This window comes from Octodon degus, unplaced genomic scaffold, assembly GCF_000260255.1.
Source record: "Octodon degus isolate 3935 unplaced genomic scaffold, OctDeg1.0 scaffold00011, whole genome shotgun sequence".
NCBI classification, from domain to species: domain Eukaryota; kingdom Metazoa; phylum Chordata; class Mammalia; order Rodentia; family Octodontidae; genus Octodon; species Octodon degus.
Window position 1 is genome coordinate 8,199,041 of NW_004524587.1, and position 15,524 is coordinate 8,214,564.

Here is a 15,524-nt window from a genome sequence, read left to right on the forward strand (position 1 = left end):
GCTCCTCTGGTGGAGTCACCCCCTGACTTTGGCATAGTTTTCTCCAAAGGCAACATTAAACATCACTGGAACTTTTTTTTTTTCCAGGGCTGGGGCTTGGACCTAGGACCTTGTGCAAATGTTCTACCACTGCACGACCCCCAGTGCCCCGAGGGCCTTCTGACCCCGCCATGTGTAGGTGGCAGACACTGATCACCTTGGGCCAGGACAATGCTGGCCTGTCATCCATACTCTAAGCAGATGGAAGTGAAGCAGGATCTGGAAACTGCATCCAGGACTCAAACTCAGACATGGGGAGGGGTCACAGGGGTGACTCTAGCAGCAGGTTCTCAGAAACCTCTAAGGGGTGGCAGCTCTCAAGTGTGAGCCTTAGGCCAGCTGCCACCTAAGGTCCAGGGCAGGGGATTTGAATACAATGACTCCTGGTGCCCAGGGAGACATGGTCAAAGTGGATGCTCTGAATCTAGGGCAAATACTGCCAAGGAAACTGTCCCCCTGAGCCCCAACTGCCCTGGAGTCTCCTTGGTGACCATTAGAGAACCATGACGTAACCTCACCCTCCCTTTGAAGCCCTCTGGGCTCCGCTCTAAGCGGGCTTTCCTCTGGAGGCCATGCTGAGCTTGTCAAGAGCCCGGCACAGCCTGCCCCGCTGCTCGTTGGCCCTGGACCTGCCCACCCTCTGTGACGCTGCCCCCTTCCAGCCAGAACTGTGTGTTCCTCATCTCACGGCCAGAGGAAGAAACTGAAGCCAGGTCTAGAGCCAGGTCTGAGGCCACACTGCCAGGGACGCCATGGGTCAGAGCCTAGGTGCTGACCCACAGTTCACGTCCTCTTTTGGCTAGATGGTCTCACAAGGTGTGGTACCTCCGGAAGGACACAGAGCTCCACACCCAGGCCCAGTCCCTCTTTCCACCCATCCGGGGGCTCCCATCCCTGCTGTTTGAAGCCTCAGGGCAGAGATGCCCCTGCATCCTGGCATGTGAGCTTATTCTGGCTCCTCTGAGGTGGAGTCTATCTTGGGACAGGGAAGGGAGGCAGCCCTGTGTCTCTGCCACTTCCCTTCACACTACAGTGCAGCCTTTTGGGAAACAGGGTGCTGCCTGGTGGGGCTACTCCTTGTACCCACCAGGTTAGCTCAAGATCTCCCTTTCTACCGCCACTCCATTCACATTTTCCTCTACTTCATCCAATTATTCCCAAACTTGTTGCTTTGTTCCAGTCTAAGGGCTCACTCCCCACTGTTTACATAACCACAAACACTTACAGATGGCCAGCACGCCTTCTACCTTAGTCAGCATGACAGGCTCCGCCCTTCTGCCCAGACAGCATGAGTCCAAATGGGGTGAGCAGTCCCAACATACAGCAAGTCCTACCTTGAGGTGAGGACACTTCCCCCTCTAAAACTATTTACCCAAGTGGCCTGTCCTTGTGGTTGTGGGGCCCACTGAGGGCTCACCTTCCTAAGGCAACCTTCCTCCGGAGCACTCACTGCGCTCGGTGGGTGTTCCAAGCAGGGGCTGCCATTCTGAATTCTGTTGGTGCCTCTGGTTCCATCAGTGTCCTCACCCACCAGGACTGCATGCTTACCCTCTTCAACTAGGAGACCCCCCCAACCAGGAACAGTCCCCAGTGAGGGTCCCCCATGCCTGCCTATATACTGGAGTCACCTAAGGACCCCACAGGGAAAACGCCTCCTGCAGAGGTGGGCACTGTTCACATTCCAGCTTCCCAATGCCTTAAGTCTGCTGCTCCAAACTGCCTCACCAGGCCCAATGGCTCTGGGTTTTGGCAATGCCAGGTTGGGTGGGCATGGGAACAACTTACCAGCAGCTTCAGAGATCTGTAGCCAGCGCTGGGGCTCAGCCAAGCATGGGTACCTGGGCAGAGCCCTGGTGCCTGTACCCTGGTTCTGCCTGGCATTTTTCCTTCCACTCCTATCTGGCCTCTGCCCACTGTGCACAGCCCTTACCTCCTCTGGTCTCATACACAAAAGGAAAAACAGCCCCATACCTGGATGAGACCCATGCTTGCCCAGGCCTCTTCTTGGCACCCTCACCTTGGGCAGGGGTTTCTTCTGGCAGCCTCATGGCTGCTCTCCCTCCCATGGCAGGAAGCTCAGCTCCTTAGCCACTGTATTGGGCACCTGCCATTCCTGCCTTTCTGGCTGTGTGTGGCATCTGTAGTCAATGCCCCCACACCCATTAGGAGCTAGTGTAATTGGGGCCTTTCTGGTTCTCACATCCTTAGTCTAAGGGCTTTGTGATATTTTATGAACTGAGTTGGTTTTCTGTAGCTCCTTACAAGTGCCCACTTAAAGGGCACCGAGATAAGTGGCAGAAAACAGAAAGTTAGACACTAATCCTCACTACTGGTGACAAAAGAGCAGACATCAGAGCGGCCGCACTGCACAGCCTCCTGAACATGGCTCTGTGCAGAGCCACAGCAGGTGTGGGGCACAAAGGCAACATGGAGGGAACAGCTTCAGGTACTCGTGGCCAGATTGGGGGGGGGGTGTCTCCTGTTTGTATCCTCCCCATTGCCTGCCAGGAGGCTAGAAAAATTCCTTTTGTGATCAGTCATTTTCAAGGAATCTTAAGATGCATGAAATAGGCTTTTCTTCCAAATGTGCCTTGCCAGCCCAGGAAATCTTCCCCAGATTAAATGTGTGAGAATGAGAAGGAGCCCCAGATGTGAAGCATCCTTGGAAGTCGCCCTGGGGGATGAGTCCCAGGACTCAGTCACAGCCCAGGACCCCCTCCCCCGGCAGGAGAGGGACCAGCTCCCTGCACCCTAGGATCATGCCACTGCCACTGAGGCAAGAGCAGCCAGGCAGTCACACATGGAGAAGAACAGGGAAAATTGTGCCCCCGAGTTACGTCTCATGCAGGTCAGGATCGAGGGAGATGCGCCTCAGCCACAGAGGGCGAAGGGGAGCCAAGGCAGGCTGTGGAGTGATCCTGAGCCTGGGGTCACCACTGCAGACGTGACCACATCAGGCAGTGTGTGTTTATAGATGGGCAGAAGAGGTTCTGGATGGAAGTTCATGAAGCTGCCAAGGAGGCTCGGTCCAGCAGCAGCAGGCTTTTGTGCACTACAGTATGTCCTGGATTATTTCAACTTCTATTTTATGTATGGTTTCGTTATTTTTAAACTGTAATATGAAAAGAGGTGGAGTCCTATACATCTGAGGTCATCCTGGACTCCCTCACAGGACGGTCAGTGGTAGAGCCTGGGCAGGCCTCGGGAGGCAGGGCTCTGCCTCAGTGTGGTGGCGCTGCTTCCCTCTCCCAAGAGAGGGGCTGCTGCAGATTTAACAATGGAAACATGCATTTCACAAATGAGAGGATCAACAGCCGGGAAATGGTATTTTTAGCTACTGTGGCTCTTTGCTTCAAAGGCGTATGTTTCATCTAAAACCAGGCAAACCTCCTACAAAGTCTGCCTGTTGGCAAGGAGTGATTAGCATAATATGAGTAGGAAAAGAGGGCCTGGCTCCACTCTGAGGCAGGAGTGTCTACTACAGGGGGAGGCTTTCTCTTGAAATAGAACTACCAGATGAGGGAAGGCTCATCAATGGACATGAAGCCCCTGTTCACTCAGAGCAGAAGTGCTGCCTTCCACTAACGTCCTGACTATTACGGGCACGATGGTGCCACTAGCAGCGTGAGATCTGAGAGTGTATAAAGAACTACAGCCCTGGCCTGGAAGGCTCCCTTTGTGGGGGCGTTTAACTATCATTTGTGCCCTGAGTAACTGTCTTCTTCCACTTTGAAGTACAAATGATTTGGGGGTTGCCAAAGCCAATCAAGGTGAGCAAGAGGGATCGAGGGCAGGCACGGACAGTCACAGCACAAGGTCTTAGGTTGTGACAACGTCCCTCTCCAAGGCGACACTACTGTGCATTGGATGGTGCTGCCTCCTGGCCATTTCCACCCGCCTGGCTTCTCCTTTCCCAGCTGTGTGCTTGGCCTGGGGCCATACCCTTGATGGTCATCTTTTCCTGCCTGGACAGACACCCATCAGCTGGCTCCAGACGACCTCGGGCTGTGTGCGAGTGAAGAGAGCCTAGCCTGTCCTAACGCCACAAGCACGAAGTGAAGGCTGTGACCTTCTGAGAGCTGCAACTGCAGACACTCATCTCTGGGGCAGTGCTGGAGACAGATAACACTTGGCAGCTGCTGCAGGCCTCTGGAAGTCACACCAGGCCCAGGGCCCCATCTGGATGGAAGGGGGACCTGGGGCTGTGTGGGTGGGGGGCAGAAAGTGGCGGTGGGCGTGTCATCTATTTTAGGCATCACCATCAGAATGAGGAGACTGGAAGGTCCAGTCATTTCTCCATCACCTCTCACCCAGGGGTCCTCCGCCCCCACCCCCTGAGAAAGAACACAGATAGCTTTTCCTGCAGAGGGTCTGGGGACAGGAAATGCTTGCAGATGGGCTGCACAGCTGAAGACCTGAGAAAGCAATTACCACGCTGCTGGGGGGCTGGGAGAAGCAGAAGGAGCTGGACTGGGCAGCCACTCAGGCTTCAAGGGCAGGCAGGCAGGAAGGAACTCAGGACTCTGCCAACTGTTAGGGCTGGGGCTCCCAAAAGAGGTGGCAGGGTCTCTTTCAGGAAAGGGGAGGCAGGCTTTGTCCATCATGGAGGGAGAGGCTCAGGCCAAGTAGGAAGAAGGAAAAGCTGGCGTTGCTCTATACAGTACACACAGCAAATTCTAAGTCAGCTGAGTGCTCAGGCCCTTGGAATGAACTGCGGAAGCCAGTGTCCTCTGATGAGCCAAACAAGCTCAGGGCAGCAATAAGTGGAGTAGATTTAAACTCAGTTCAGAGGCTTTGTTTAAACCACTGGTCCCAGCAGCAGAGAATCTTGCAGAATGACGTAGCACCAAGCTCCCTTGCAAGCAAGCTGCCTGAGGCAGCTACTCAAGTACCCTTTGGGGTCTTATGAAGCTAGCGGGAGGGGACAGGGTTAAAGGCCACAGCTGTCCCAGTGATTGAGTGAGGGTCTCACCCAATTTACTTTAATCCCCCCCCCCTTGGCCCTGGACCCCACTTCCTTTGTAGCTCACTGGAAGATCTGGGGGCCACTGAGAAGATAGTCCCTCCAGGCACGGGCTCCTGCACACCTGCAGCCTGTGCAAAGGCTCGAGGGTGGCCACCCATCAGAGGCTGTACCCCTCAGGGACCTGCACAGCCTACCCAGGTGGACAGCATTTGCTGAACCTGCCCAGGGCCTTCAATGGTTCACTGCAGGGCCAGCTTTCCCTGCCACCTTTCAGCCACACAGCAAGTCTCCCAGAGGGCTTGCGATCCACTTCTGGACTCCCGGGCAGATCTGGCTGGCAGTACTAGAAACACCATCCCTTCCCTGCCCCCACTGTTCCCACGGATCTTTCATGGCTTAGCTCAGACATCATTTTTTTCCTGGAGCTTCCCTGGACCCCTCCACTGGGCTGGGCACCCTGCCCCCATCCCATCTGCTCCCACAGAGCATCACCATGTCACGATGCTGCCACTTGTGATCATGACTGACCCGAGCTCTGCCCACAGTGGCATCCTCCTGGTGGGCACTGGGTCTGACACTGGCAGACATACACGAGTGGTCTGCTTAGAGACAAATGGCGCGCCCCAAGCCAGCACTGCAGCAGTGCCCTCCTGGGTGCCAGGCAGAGGCTTTTTTCTGTGCTGGCAGGGAGGGGGTGGGTCTTGCCCCCAGCAGTTCCATTCTCAGACGCAAGGCTCTTGCCTGGCCTGACAGCTGTGGCCTAATTTCCAGGGCTATCACCGGGCTCCTTATTTTTACCCACTTGGTATTTTTCATTACTGATGCGGGGGCTGGGGGGTGCTAAGGGATTGGAGGTGGGGGAGGGAGTGGACAAATGCAAGACACAAATGCCATGGGGTTGCAGTCAGGCCGGGTGAGGGACAAGCCAGGCTGGAAAAGGATGGGGGTAGGGATGGGAACAGAGAGGGACTAAAAAAAAATCTCTGAGAGGGCAAAAAAACCCCCCAAATCCCACCTCTTGATTTTCCTCAGTAAGCATTTTTGACAAGGTCACAAATGCACTGGCTCTATAGATTTTTGGCTCCAGACCACATTTCAAGCAGCCTTTAAAAGCCAATTCTTGGCACAGCTTCAGCAGAGCCCGAGGAAAGGGAAAACTAGGGCACTTTTATGCTCTGAGAAAACATCGGATCCAGGTCACAGCTTCCTGGCTGAGCACGAGTGGTGAGCACCCTTCCCACAGGCCTGAATTGGAGCACCCTTCAGAGGAGGAATCATGATGCTGGGGGCCACACGCTTTCTTGTCACCTGTCTGCCTGTCATCTCTCTAGATGGCAATCCTGGTGTAGGCAGCAACTATAGCAATCAGTACGCATGTGCCCAGGGTTGGCATGGTTCCTGGCACACTCCAGGTGCTCCAGGAGCATTTACAGAATGGAGGGGGGGAACCCTGGACCTCCATCCCAGCGAGGTGATCTCTCTTTTATAAACTCCCCAGCATTTCCCCCCGAAAGTGCTCCTACCACATGGGAAATGCCTCCCCTTGGATGACGGAGACTGGCCTGTGTTGGCCCAGCCCAGGCTTGGTGCATAGTGAGCAGTTCATGGAACTGCCTCAGTTTCCTCCTGTGTTTGAGAACTAAGGTGATCCTTAAGCCCGCAAGAGGCTGCAGTCTGTCTGAAATTGTCCTGGTCTCTCTTTAGTCAAGGTCCTGAGGTGACCACGTGGGGACCCATGTGTGGTGATGGGACTGAGAGGGCCCTGCTGGGAGGTGCTGGGCTGTGTGCACCCCCAGTACCACACACAAGGGAAGAGACCCATTCTGCTGACACTGACACCTCTAGTCTGGCAAGCACAGTGCTGCTGATGGAAGGAAGCCACAAAAGAACGATTAGCTGGGAGGCCGTGAGATTCCTCCTGTGCCACCCCACTCCAATGGCCATGTCCTCACTGCCTGCTCCCAGGCAGTCTCTGAGAAGTTTGCTGGGTCACAAACACCCCTTCACCCTCCCCTGCCCTACTGGAGGGATGGAGGACATAGCTGCTGGGAGATGCAGGACAGACAATCTTGCCAGCATCACAGTGGCCTGGCGGGGGCAGAGCACAGGGGGGACAGAGTCCAGGCAGACTCATGTAGTCTGCCTCCTGGAGTTCAATGCCTCGGGTTCTAGTCCTGCAGGTAACGGCTTCTCTTCCTGTACCTGAAGGCAGGCACAGGAGCCTGTGTGCCCAAGGGTAGACACAGGACCTCCTGCAGCTGAAGGGAGCTCAGCACCTCCTGCATCCAAAGGTGTGCACCTGAGCCTACAGCTGGGCATCAGACATTCACGCTTTTTCTGACCAAACCCAGGACAACTGAGAAGGGTGGGATGCTGAGAGCCTAGTGTCATGTAGCAGGTGGCCTGTGTAAGAATGGGGCTGACAGAGGAGCAAAGGGAGCCAACCAGGGAGGCAGGAGAGGGAGACCAAGTCCTGACAATATGAGGAGGGCTCTAGCTGTGGGCTTTTAGCGTTTCACGATGCAACCCTGTCCACCCTGAATGCCCGGCCGACCGACTGACCGAATGACTCTCTCTCTTTTCATCCATCCTTTCTTCCTTTTATCTCAGACAGGGTCTCACCATATAGTTCAGGCTGATCCTGAATTTGTGGCAATCCTCCTTCCTCAGCCTCTAAAGTTCTAGGATTACAGATGTGCGTTACCATAGTTCGCTTATCTTTTTTTTTTTTCTTAAGTGAGGTTGAGAATTGTTTTTCTGTCATGTGCTATCTAGGGTGCGGAATGGGCAACCCTGAACAAGCACAGGGTCAGCAGGTGGGGAGGGGGATGTACAGGAAGGAGGACACCACAATTCAAGTCTACCTTTGAGGTAGACTCCAAGGCTTTTCCCCTTTTACCCTGCTCTAGAAAACAGGCCAAACTGAATTGATCCAGGACACTTGCTTTCCAGCTGTCCAGCAGAGGTGGCGAGGAAGGCCAGGCCCAGCTGTGACCCCCTTGAGCTTCCGGGGCCTTGTGCCCAGGCAGCTCCCTAGTTCACTACTTCTGATGCTGCACAGGAGTTGTGCACCAGCCTCTCTGCAGGTAACGTCAAGTGTTTATTCTTCACAAAGGGCAGGAGGAGATAGCGATGGTCCTTGTCTTCAGTTTTCATTTAAGAAAACTGTGCTCAAGGCTGAGGGTGTGGCTTTGTGGTAAAACACCTGCCTGGCATGTACAAGGCCTGTGCACTGTCAAAAAAGCAGCACGGTGGTTGTAGCAGCCTGCACTCCCACCAACAGCGGAGAAGCGTTCCTTTCTCCCCACAGCCCCTCCAGCACTTGTTATTGGCTGACTTCTTGATGGGGGCCATTCTCTCTGGGGCGAGATGGAATCTCAGTATTGTTTTAATTTGTATTTCTCAAATGACCAGTGATGTCAAATTCATATTATCTTGGTTAGTGAAATTATGTATCATTTCTATTTTTTCTTTTTTACTATTTTGGATTTTCTTAAAAAGAAAAAGAGTACTTCCCTGACAAATGCAAGGGCCTGAGTTCAATCCCCAGTTAAAAAAAAAAAAAAAAAAGAAAAAGAAAAGAAAAAAAGAAACATATAACGCCCTTGAGGGCTTAAACTCAATTCTCAGAGCCCTTTCCCACAAAATGAAGAAAACCGCTCAGGAAGGCCCCGTCTGGACTGTCTGACACATGATGGTAAGAGCAGCCCCTTTCCCTATGCTATGCAGCATGTGTCAGGGCTGCCGCACACAGGAGCCACAGTTCAAACCCTAGCACTGCCATCCCAACCAGGGACACAGGACCTCTCGGGGCCAATCACAGCTTCCCTTTGGTCCATGACCTGCAGAGATATGACAGTCACATGATGTGATGGCCATGTTTCTGGGACTCTGAAGAGACCAAAACAGTAAGGTTGACAGATTATAGTGGTACCTTGGTTTACAAACTTAATTTGCTTTAAGATTTTGGGGAAGATGGGTGCATTTTGTACTCATGTAGGAAGATGGCTGTGGTTGTGCCTTTCACCCAGTGCAGAGTTTGTGAACTGAACTGGTTGCAAACAGAAGTGTCATGAACTGAGGTACCACTGTATGTGGTCCTAAGACTTTGTCCAGAGTTTAGAAATAATTTTGGGTTTACAAAAGATTGTACTCAGTGCCCAGTTTACTGGGAATGTTTAACAAGTGTCAACCAGGGACAGGTAACTCCAGGGCCAAGCCACCTTCCCAGGAGGTCCTAATTCCCTGAAAAAGCACTAAAACAAGCACGCCAAAAAAGCCAACTGCAAAGAAAAAAGTGACCACCTGGGCTGTATTAAGAATTAATGGTGATCTTTCAGCTCATAAGCATGATGACCGCGTGTCCACACCATACGACGCCTGAGCTGTGCCTCCCTCAGACCATGTTACAACGTGGGCACCTTAACTGTGTGACGTGGAAAAAAAAATCAGGGGACACCATGAACAGTTACAATATATGCAGTTGGGCAGGACTTGAATCCAAAATATACATAAAACTTTCACAAATCAATAAGCAAATCCAATGGAAAAGTACACATGCTTGTCACAAAAGATACCAAAAAGGCAAAAAAGCTATGAAGAGCTGTCCAACTTGGTTAGTCTTCAACAAAATGTGAATTAACACTACACACCTACAAGAATGGCGGAAACGGAAGACTGATGACATCAAGCACTGAGGCAGGCGTCGAGCACCTGCGACACTCTCTGCTTTCCTGCTGGGAGTGGAAGCTGCTACAAGCAGCCTGGACAGTGTCTCCCAGAGCAATGCTGATGTTCACTCTCCAGTCCCGCAATTCCTAGGAATGCACCTAACAGAACTGAGCATATGTGTAAAAGACACGCAAGAAAACATTCATAGCAACATTATTTATAACAAAGCCAGGTTGAAAACAACTGACATGCCATCTATGCCTGAATGCATAAATAAATCACAGCATCTTCATAAAGCAGATTCTTCCATGGAAACGTGAACTAGGGCTGCATCCGGCACAGGGGAGTCTCACACATGCAATGTGGACCCAAAGAAGCCAAGATCTGGGAGGGAGCATGAACTGAATGACTGCGCTTACGTGAAGTTCAGAACCAGGCACAAGCAACCTAGGAGGAGCATGGAGTCAGGACAGGGATACCTGGGAGAGGAGCAGGGGCAGACAGCTGGAGGAGACAGAAGGGGCCTCCGGGTGCCAGGAATGTTCTATTTCTAGATGTGAGCACTCATTCTAGTGAAAATTAGCCGAGCCACAGTGAGCTCATGATTTGTGTACCCTGCTCTTTAAATTTACACTCACTAGAGGCGTAGTGGTACGGGGGTGGGGTGGGGGTACGGCCGCCATGCTTCCCTGATCTGTACCACTGAAGCAGAAAGTGGGCTGTGTGGTTAAGGCAGGAAGGTAGCTTGGGCCTGGTGGTATACGCTTTTAATCCCAGCACTTTGGGAGGCTAAGCCAGGAAGGTTGCAAGTTCAAGTAGGCCTGGGCAGTTTACTGGGATCCCGTCTCAAAATAAAAATTTAAAAAAGGGTTGAGGATGTAGTTTAGTCAAAGGCCTTGGGTGGTCGCCCCCCCCACCTTCAAGTTTATTTGAAAAAGTAAAAATGAAGAGTGAGGGAGAAACTGGCTATGCAGAGTGGGCCTGGGGTGAATAAAAGAGATGAAAAAACGAAACAAACTAACAAAAAAACCCATACACGATAAAACTCCAGGGTGGCTAGTGTGAAGAAAGCAAGGACAGCCAGATTCAATTTTTAGTATCATTAAAAAGGGGAAGGGTTACCCAAAAGATGGCAAAACCAAGCTGAAATCACGTCTAGTCTTAGCTCAGAACTCCTGGGTTCACGGTGGAGCCTGCTAGGCAGTGGGAAGGGCCAGGTGTCCCTCCTTTACCTGGGAAGGACTGAATGTGTGTGCAGCAGTGTGGGGTCAGGCGGGGCTACCCAAGACCCCAAGTTTTCTGATGGCCAAAAAGCAGGCACCAGGCTGGCTGGAGTGGGCAGAAGGTTGCAAGTTCAAGTAGGCCTGCGACTGCAGACAGGACCAGGGCTGGGTGGGAATGAGTGGCTCCTGCTGAGGGAGCAGACAGAGAGCACATCTCAGCCCCTCAGCAAGTAGCTTCTGGAAGGCAGGAGCCAGCACCCAGGCTCAAGCACACCTCACAGATCCCCTGGAGGGCTAGGAAGAAAGAACAGCTGCCCTGCCTTCAACTGAGTCCATCTCAGCTTGGCTTCAAAGCAAGCTGGGCCAACATGGGGCAGGCGAGATGGTGCACTCGTCCTAAGGAAATCAGATCGGCCGGAAGGAGGGGGAGACGTGGACTCTTGAGCAAGAGTCAGAGGGAGGCTCTGACGGAGAGAGGCATTCACTGTCAAAATGCCAGCGAGGTCAGAGGAGGTGGTGGCGCAAGCAAGACAGAGTCCAGAAGCAGCCTGCCACGGTGACAGGCCAAGGGGGAGGAAGGGAAGGGCGCACGACCTCAGCATTCCACGCTGTGACTGCTCTGCAGGCTGGGCGGGCAAGGCCTGTGATGCCAGGCTCACACCACACTGTCTAGCTGCCCTGGCCATTATTTTGCCTTCCTCACACCAGCAGGGCTGGTGGGGAAACTGCAGCTCTGGGTGTTGGGTGGCTCTGGAGCACCCTGCAGAGCATATCCCAAGCCCCTGGGAAGTGGCTGGGGTGAATGCTCTGTTGCTATGGGGATATTCAGAGATATGATAACAACCATGGGACAGGAACAGACTCAAAGCCTACATCCTCCTGACTGGAGAAGCAGTAAACTTTTATAAATAAAAGTCCCACTGTCCACTTCAGGTCCCAAGAGTCTCCTTGGGGCTGTCCCACCCTGTCAGGATGTATCTGGCCTATCCAGAACCTTTTTCTGTGGCACCACAGTTCCACCAGGCAAGTTCCTTCCAAGAACCACCATTACCCATGCTCCAAGATGGGGCTCTCCCAGGTGGAAGGAGCTGCTGGTCTGCAGTCTCACAAATGTACTGTATTGTGATTTGTGTTTTGGAGACAGGGTCTTGCTATGTAGTTCAGGCTGGCCTTGAATGCAGTATGTAGCCCTGGCTGGCCTCCAACTCCTGGCAATCTTCTGCCTCAGCTTCCTGAATGCTGGGATTACAGGCATATAAGACCAAACTCAGTTTACAAGTGCATGTGACAGAAATCCTTCTGGGTATCTTCCAAGTGGGGCTTGGCTGTGAGGGTTTTGCAATCCCAGTGCCTATCTGCTGAAAGCAATCACTTGAAGCGTGAGGAGAACCTCAGAGGAAGCCCTAAGAAATGTGCAGAAATGATACCAGGATAGAACGGAGCATGTCCTGAGAGATGCCCTGCACAGCAGGACACACACACGCTATAGCTGTCTATCATAGACAGTTAAGTTAGGTAGAAATATGGTAGGTCACATAGGGCTGGGCCCCATAGAGTCAGTCCAAAGATGAAAACTCATTACAACTGTGGCCAGAAGCACATCTGTTGGAGGACAGGGCTCAAGATAAAGATGGAATGACCAGAGCTAAAATAAGAGGCAACCCCTGGCCTAGTGGAGGCTAATAAAGTCACCTCAGTGGGTGACTAAGCCCCTTGGAATCATCCCTTCCTGAGAAGTTCTCTGTTCCTTCCCTATGCACATGCATGTGATTTGCTTCCCCGCTGGATCAGTATTACCTGAGTGGCTATACTTCTAACCTTGCTGGCTGATCATAGCTGTAACCCACATTGTACCCATGTGGCTGTGGCTGTGCTCTATAAAAGTCTCCTGAAAAGTAGGTTCCTTGGCGACCTGCTCAGGGCTTTTCCGGTCTCTCTCAGAAGCTGTATCTCTTCCCCTCAAGAAATATTTCCTACTCTTAACCTCCTTTGTTCCTTAGAACTCATTCTGGGGAACGCAAACTTGGCCTTTCACACATCTAGCAAGTTGAGAATTATATTATTTCCCTTATATCATTTGGAAGTTGTACATCCTTTCCTATATCATTTCCAGGAGTTTGTGAGCACTTGGAAACGATCCAAGGATACACACTTGTCTGTCCTGGCTCAGATGTAGTCCTCTCTCAAAGAGGTAAAGGGTAGAAAATGACTTCTAGGGCCCGATTCCAAACCTGCTGCTACTTGTTAAGAAGAGGCTACGTTATGATACACTCCAGCTAATTGCTAATCCACCAAGCTGTCTGAGTTACCAGTGTCACAGCTTTGCAAGTGTCCTGGCATCCTTAGGTAATGTACAGTCAGACTAGCTAGACGCAGGGAGTACTGCAGGTTCCATCTGGAAACAAGCTTTTAAGCTTAGAAAGATATTTGTTGTCAAGTTCTCAGTCCCTTAAAACAGTCTGTGACAACTGCCCCCAACCCCCACTCTTGCTGGCCACCTCATCTATGGGAGGTTGGGGCTGTGTAATACCTACTGCTCAGCTGTGCAGACTACAGAGCCTGCGCTGAGTGGGAGGCTGGAAAAGACTAAGGTGACATGGTGACACCCAAAGCCACATGCCCCCCAAGAGGGGCTAGGAGGCAAGTTGCTTTCCCATCAACCCTGTACCTTGTCTTTTCCACTACAGCTGGCTGCTTGGGTTACCTTGAAAGACAGGTACCCTCCCCATCAAGTTCACTTGTGACTCTAACTTCCTACAGCCCTGCTCCACAAAGCACTTTGACCCTTGAAACATGGGGTGCTGCCTTTTGAGGCTCTCAGCTCCCAGAACGAGCTGTGAGGCCCCTGCCCAGGACTCCCCTCCTCCTCCAGGCCCCAGGAGGACCTAATTAATGCCAGCTTGGCTGAACAAGGCTCATCACATGTGGTTTCCATTTGCCAGAAGAAAAGACGGCCCTCTCACTGGGAGTGCCAGTGTGTGTGATGGGGACGGGCTTGAAGGGGACAGAGCAAAGCCAGCTCTTTCCACTCCTGGGGCCCCATCTCAGATGGTTCTGTGAGGTGCTGGGATGCTGGCCACTTTGCCATAGATCAGGGGACAATGGACGCAATGGGTCGGGCCTCTGAATACTGCTGTGGGTCGAGGAAGTCCTTTGTGTGAGATCAGGCCTCCCTGCCCCTCCCACTCCCACAGGTTGTCTCCAGTTAGCAGCTCAGAAGCCAGAGGCAAGTGCAAAGTGGCTTCTGCCACACCCTCCTCTGCTGTCTGCACTGACACAAAAGAGTGCAGCCTCAGCCCCCTTGGGGTGGGGGAGACTTCACACAAGGAGCTGGGCAGTCCTTAATTAAAGTCGGTGAGAAGAGACGCTTCCTCTGAGAAGGGAGATACCTCAGAAGAATTCCTCCAGCTCTGGTCAACGAATGTCCTGTCTCCTTCCCTCAGCTGCAGACCCAATCGCCAATCAATATTTTGCGAAATGACAAAAGCTCGAATCTGTCTGCATTCTGGGTAGGAGGGCCAGGGCCTCTTCTAGCAGACAGACTCAGGTGGGTGAGCAGTTGCCACAGCAGTTTATTTTTATTCTGAGCTAACGAATGTGATTCATTAAAAGGATATGAGGAGGTGGCAATGGGTCCTTTAGCCACTCTTGTAAGCTGGGGCCTGGGGCAAAGCAAGCTCTTCCGAGATGCCCACCTAATCAGGGCGGCTGGACTTCACGGTTCTCCACTTTGCCTTCCAATAGCCTCAGCACAATGGGCTTCTGGGGACTGGCTACTGCCTCGGGCAGGTGAGGCATGTGCAGATTCACAGGCAGAGGTGCAGTGGCAGTGTCCCAGAGACTGGGAAGCTGGAAGATTCCAGGGTGTGAGGAGGGAACTGGCCTCAGGAAGGATCAGCCTAAGTGGGCTGCAGAACATCCAATGCCAGCAAAGTGGAATTTCCCAATTAAAGCATGAAAGAGCTGCTTCTCCCAAAGTCCTCCTCTCTGGGCCCCACCATCACAAACAACTCCAGTTTCTAGTGGCTGCCCTGCCCCACAACCCACCTTCATCTCACTCCTCTCTCCACCTATTCCCCTGCTTCCCACAAAATGGCTTGTCTTCAATCCCAGGATGCTGGGGGGCAGTGAGGGGTGGGAGGGCAGTGTGAGTGGGGGTACATTTAGGGACCATCTGGGCACCTGCTAAAGGGAGAGGCTACCATGCCAGTCTCTGTCAGGAGAGGGACAGCAGGACTAGGATGAACCGAAAGCCTTCTGCTGGGCTTCTCTGGGTTGGGGGTCTCAGGAAGGAAGTCCCATGATCGCCGCTTCCTTTCCCAGTTGGGCCCTGGCTCATCCCCTCCGGATGCCTGCTTCATCTTAGGGGTGCCCCCTTTCCCTGGGAGGGTGCTGGGGCCTCACCCACCATCAGCTGGGTGGTTGGGTCACAGCCTTTGCATTCACAATGACAGCGGCTCATTAAAAATGAAAGCATTCTCTGGCAAGTGCTCTTTGCAAGGCAGCAGGGAGGAAGAGGAGGGGAAAAACGCACAGTTGATGGAGCCAAAGGACGCTGGCCAGAGGGCCGCGTTGGCAGGCAGCGTGGAGAGTCTCCAGACTCGCTACTTCCCAGCACAGAAGCA

The 15,524-nt window shown here is 52.7% G+C and overlaps 1 protein-coding gene and 1 non-coding gene across 2 annotated transcripts in view; one reads left to right on the plus strand and one right to left on the minus strand.

Annotated features, from left to right (window-relative positions):
• Positions 1-15,524, minus strand: part of Vac14 (Vac14, PIKFYVE complex component) — a 105,986-nt gene that overhangs the window by 19,857 nt on the left and 70,605 nt on the right. The window lies entirely within an intron of this gene.
• On the plus strand, positions 9,337-9,441 carry LOC111815102. Its single transcript, XR_002819898.1, has one exon. It is a non-coding gene; the product is annotated as a small nucleolar RNA U13 (small nucleolar RNA).